General features: G+C 41.8%; 1 pseudogene; it reads right to left on the bottom strand.

Moving 5' to 3' along the window:
• Positions 1 to 312: 312 nt before the first annotated feature.
• On the bottom strand, positions 313 to 1731 carry LOC130842209 (mitochondrial intermembrane space import and assembly protein 40-like; annotated as a pseudogene).
• Positions 1732 to 5877: the final 4146 nt, after the last annotated feature.

Raw genomic sequence — 5877 nt, 5'->3', positions numbered from 1 at the left:
AACAGTGCTATTAAGAAATCAACTCTCAGTTTGAGGTTTTATACTCTCCTGATTCTACAGGACCATCTCTTCATTATCAGGGAAATACCAACTGTAGGATCATGTACAGCACTTGACAGCTTGCACGGTGCTTTTACGTGCGTCTTGTTAATTCTTACGAACACGCCACGCGGTGGTATAGCGTGCAAGCATTTTTATCTCCATTTCACAGATGAAGAAACCAGGGCTCAGGGTGAGCCAAGACCTTTCTCAAAATAACTCGTCTCAGAACTGCCAGGGCCAAGACTGGTTCAAATCTCAGTATCACCACCCTTCACCACACCTGCATATAAAGCATGAAGGCCTTCACATAAACCCGACTGGGCACATCTTTTCTTCTCTGAGCAACAAATGGCGTGACTTTACTGCCTTAATACACACATCCTATTTTTCTCTGAGTCTCCTTTTCTTCACAGTTGTCTCCTCCAAAGGATTTAGCACAAACCTGTTTTTTTTCTTTTAGATCATATTTTCCTTTTAATTGACACCATTTCCTCTCTTGGGTGCTACTTTGGTAATGATTAGGTCCCCACCTCTCAAGAACACTGCATCTGAACAGGCTGAGACAGAGCCAGTGTGAACACAGACCCCAAACCAGGGCTTTCGGAATAAAAAGAACAAAAAAAAAACCCAGCTTTTCTCTTCACTTACAAAGGGAGTCACTCAGAGGGTCCAAATCTCTGTTTTCCAAACCTAGAAAACCTGGAACTCAATGCAAAACTGGAAACCAGAATATATCAGAAATGAAGCACAGTGCTTCCTCAAATACTCAAGTTCTCATCTGCCTCTTCTACAAGGAATGGCCCCACTCCAGCATTTTTAAAGGAAGATGTTTTGTTTCTATTTCACTTTCCAACTGGGTATAAAATCTACTAAAAGGGATACAATGAATCAGAATAAATCAGCTCACTCACAAGAGACACTCCCAGATAATGATTTTTGGTTGCCGAGATTATTCAACACATTACTTCAAAGTGGCAAAATTCAGGACAATCTGAGAAGAGAATTCAAAAGTGGCAGCTACATTCACTGACAGGTTCATCTGAGACACACATACATACAACCCCATTTTTCAGTGTATATGTCAAGGGGCCAAGACCCCTGATCAGCACAATAAGTTATTTTGTACATTACAGTGCACAGAACAACACAGAGAAAGACACTTTCTTGGAGAGGTTCATATCGCTCTGAAGGAGGCTGGAGCCCAGAGCCCCGGGGCCTTCATTAGCTCAATCCCTCCTCTTCTTTGGTTGTGGTGGCCTCAGAGGCAGCTGCTTCCTTTAAAGGATCCACTGGCTTCTCTTCCTCCTCCTCCTCCTCTTGGGGGTAGAGGTCTGGGTACTTCCGCATGCACTCCTGCATGGCCTGGAACTGGTCTACACAGTCTGATCCCTTGACATCCTCTGTGCTGTAGTGGAAGCAGCAAAAGCCCACCTTGAACTGTTCCCCGCACGGGCCGCTGGCCATCCCCCCAAGGCACGGGCAGTTCCAGTTGATGTTTCCGTTTGGCAGGATCAGTCTGTGCTCCTCCTACGGATCCTTGGGGTCGTCAGCCACCAGCTCCGCGTTGCTTGGAGTTTCATGGTCTTCTTTGGTCACAAATATGATTCGATCCTTCCCTTCCTGCCGGCAGTAGGCCATAGTGCAGCCCAGCGCTCTGACCTCGCGGCGACCGTGGTGACGGCCTCCAAACCTATTCTTAACAGATCCTTTTCTTCTTGCTCATTTTATGGGCTAGTTATGAAGATTAAAATTTTCAATGTCTGTAAAAGGACTTTGCAATCATGTGCAGCATGAGCATATATAGCAAAGTGTTGTTATAAAAATTAGCAGCTACTCAGAAGCCAACAAGAGCAGCTCTCCTTCTTCTTCCCTTCTCCCCTCTCCTTCCTTCCTCTTCCTTCTCCCTCCCTCCACCCTAAATAATTCAGAGCAAAAAGCAGTATTTCATCGAATCAACAGCCAACATAGATACCACAGGACACAAAATGCTAGGAATATAAATGATCACAGTCTCCTGAGGCAATAAATGGCTCTGAGATTGGCCTAAGTTCAGGGCATGGCTGTGGCCACATAAATCTGAGTCCCCATTTTCTGCCCTATTTGTGGGATAAGCTAAGAGATGAAAGACAGTAAAATAAATATAACATGCTTAGATATCAATGAAGTATGTTTTACACTGTTCCACCAAATCATCAAATTTAATGTAATCAAATTAACTCAGATTAAAATATTGGAAAAATAATAAAATACATAGTTTTCCTTTAGGGGACAGAACCAGCCTTTATCTACACATCTCAGCTTTTGAACAGCCCAGAAAGAGAAGGTCCCCAAGTTTTGGCTTTGCCAAGGGCGAAATGAGTATGACCATAGAAAGAGAACCAGCCCTTCTTGAGCACAGATTATGACATTCTTTTTTATATGTTAATTCATTCCTCAATACAGGCATACCTTGGAGATATTGTGGGTTCAGCTTCAGAACACAATAAATCAAATATCACAATATATCGAATCACACAAATTTTTGGCTTCCCAGTGGATATAAAAGTTATGTTTATACTATACTATAGTCTACGAAGCGTGCAATAATAGCATTAAGTCAAAAAAGAAAAAAAAAAAAGATGTGCATCCCTCCATTACAAAATACTTTATTGCTAAAAATGCTAACCATCATCTGAGGCTTCAGCAGGTTGTAATCTTTTTGCTGGTGGAGGGTCTTGCCTTAATGCCGATGGCCACTGACCCATCAGGGTAGTGGTTGCTGCAGGCTGCGGTGGCTGTGGCAACTTCTTAAAATAAGACAACAGTGAAGTCTGCCACATAGACTGACTCCTCCTTTCATGAACAATTTATCTGCTTGCCATCTTACATGGGTGCAATTGACGGTGCCCAAAACAATTCCAATGGTAACATCAAAGATCACCGATCACAGATCACCATAACAAATAGAATAATGAAAATGTTTGAAATTTTCTAAGAATTACCATTATGTGACACAGAAACACAAAGTGAGCAAATGCTATTGAGAAAATGGTGCCGACAGACTTGCTCTATGCAGAGTTGCCACAAACGTTCAATTTGTAAAAAATGCATTACCTGCAAAGCACAATAAAGCAAAGTGCAATACAACAAGGTATGCCTGGACATACAACAGGTATGCCTGTACATATTATTCTCACCTTAGCACAGAAAGGAAAGTTACTGTCCACTAGCCTCTGATGCCAAAGACAAGGCCAAATGGTGATAAACAGAGTGAAGTGGAAAATCAAGGAGAACGGAAGTGGGAACAGGGGAGGCAGTAAAAGTTTTCGGGTTTGTCAGCAGGAAAATCCAAAGCAATAACCAAAGCAATGTCAAACAGCAAAACTAACAAGCTAGAAGACCTTCCACACCATAGGAGTAGCAGACGCCATCTGCAACCCACCACAACCCCACACTTACCATTTCCATGCACTTCCAATGCCAGCGCCTGCAATTCTCTTCTGCAGACTTTCTTTGGCTGCCAGAGTAGGTCTTTCCACTGGAGGTGCTGAGAGATTAACATTGCCCTGGAAATAACAAGAGTGGGTGGATGAATACCGCAGCTCTCATACCTCTCAGAAGAACTGACTCTGAGGTGTGTGTTCTACATTGTTTCCCAGGATTTCCCCAGTGATATTGCACATAGGTTGCCCACAGTAGTAACTGGTTTAATAACCCACCCTTTACTTGCTACCTTCTTTTCCCCGTCTCACTTCCCCACTCCCTACCAGTGTTTCTTGGAATTAACTCACCAATGAACTATTTGCATAGAATTTTGGTCTCAAGGTCCTCTTCTTGAGGGGACCCATACTAAGAAAACAGCCTATCCTATGAACCTACAACAGTGACAGACTTGTATTGCAGTCATCTAACTCCAATAAATTCATACAATAGAATTCATTCAAGAACTAGTCTGGAAAGATGAGTTTCTACACATTTCCTGGGCTGCACTAGCTAGTGGGGAATGTACAGAAGGTGAGCCACATCTCACCCTCTCTCATCCCTACATTCCAGGTCCCCCTAAGTCTCTGAATGTGTCTCATGTATGCTGCAAACAAACCAGTCAGGTCCCTGCCACTTGAGCTGGCTCTGTCCCCCACCCACTGCCCTCAGTAAGGGTCATCATCCCAAAGGAGGCAAGAATATACAATGAGGAAAAGAGAGTCTCTTCAGCAAGTGGTGTTGGGAAAGTTGGACAGTCACATGTAAACCAATAAAGTTAGAACCCTCCCTCACAACCATACACAAAAAGAAACTCAAAATGGCTTAAAGACTTAAGTATAAGACACCATAAAACTCCTACAAGAGAATATAGGCAAACATTCTCTGACATAAATTGTACCAATATTTTCTTAGGTCAGTCTCCCAGGGCAATAGAAATAAAAGCAAAAATAAACAAATGGGACCTAGTCAAACTTATATGCTTTTGCACAGCAAAGGAAACCATAAACAGAAGAAAAAGACAACCTACAGACTGGGAGAAAATATTTGCAAATGATACAACTGACAAGGGCTTAATTTCTAAAATGTACAAACAGCTCATACAAGAACAAAAAAAGGAACAACCCAATCAAAAAATGGGCAGAAGACCTAAATAAACATTTCTCCAAAGAACACATACAGATGGCCAATAGGCACATGAAAAGATGCTTATCATCACTAATTATCAGAGAAATGCAAATCAAAACCACAATGAGGTACAACCTCACACCAGTCAGAATGGCCATAATTAAAAAGTCTACAAATAATCAATGCTGGAGAGGGTGTGGAGAAAAGTGACCCCTCTTACACTGTTGGTGGCAATGTCAATTGGTACAGCCACTATGGAAAACAATATGGAGGTTCCTCAAAAAACTAAAAATAGAGTTGCCATATGATCCAGCAATCCCAGTCCTGGGCATATATCTGGACAAAACTATAATTTGAAAAGATACATGCACCCCTATGTTCATAGCAGCAGTATTCACAATAGCCAAGATATGCAAGCAACCTAAATGTCCATCAACAGATGAACGGATAAAGAAGATGTAGTACATATATACAATGGAATACTACTCAGCCATAAAAAAGAATAAAATAACGCCATTTGCAGCAACATGGGTGGGCATAGAGATTATCATACTTAGTGAAGTAAGTCAGAAAGAGAAAGACAAATACCATATGATATCACTTATATGTGGAGTCTAAAATATGACACAAATGAACATATCTACAAAACAGCAAGACTCACAGACATAGAGAACAGACGTGTGGTTGCCAAGGGGGGGGGAAGGTGGGGGAGAGAAAGAATGGGAGTTTGGAATTAGCAGACATAAACTATTATATAGAGAGTGGATCAACAACAAGGTCCTACTGTAGAACATAGGGAACTATATTCAACATCCTGTGATAAACCATAATGGAAAAGAATATGAAAAAGAGTATATATATGTATAACTGAGTCACTTTACTGGAATTAACACAGCAGAAATTAACACAATGTAAATCAAGTATACTTCAATAAAATTTTTTTAATTAAATTAAAACGTAAGGGTCACTGTCCCTTCCCCAGGGTTCTTATCGCACTGAGGTTACACTGAGCTCCATAAGAAGAGAGAAGAATGTCCTCTTCCCTGCCTTGGTCACACTTTGTCACATGGGCACCTACATGGTATTGTTTGTGCTCCTGAGTCACATAAACTCTTTGTGAAAAAAGCCCTCTGGCATCTGCTGCCTGCAGCCCCTTCAATCAGTGACCTCAATCATGATCCCATGGGGCCATTTTGGAGAGCATCTCCAAGACAGGACCATGTTGCCCTCTCTAAAGTCTTTTCCCAT

Source organism: Hippopotamus amphibius, chromosome X (assembly GCF_030028045.1).
Source record: "Hippopotamus amphibius kiboko isolate mHipAmp2 chromosome X, mHipAmp2.hap2, whole genome shotgun sequence".
Lineage (NCBI taxonomy): Eukaryota > Metazoa > Chordata > Mammalia > Artiodactyla > Hippopotamidae > Hippopotamus > Hippopotamus amphibius.
This window is presented reverse-complemented; position numbering and strand designations above follow the sequence as displayed.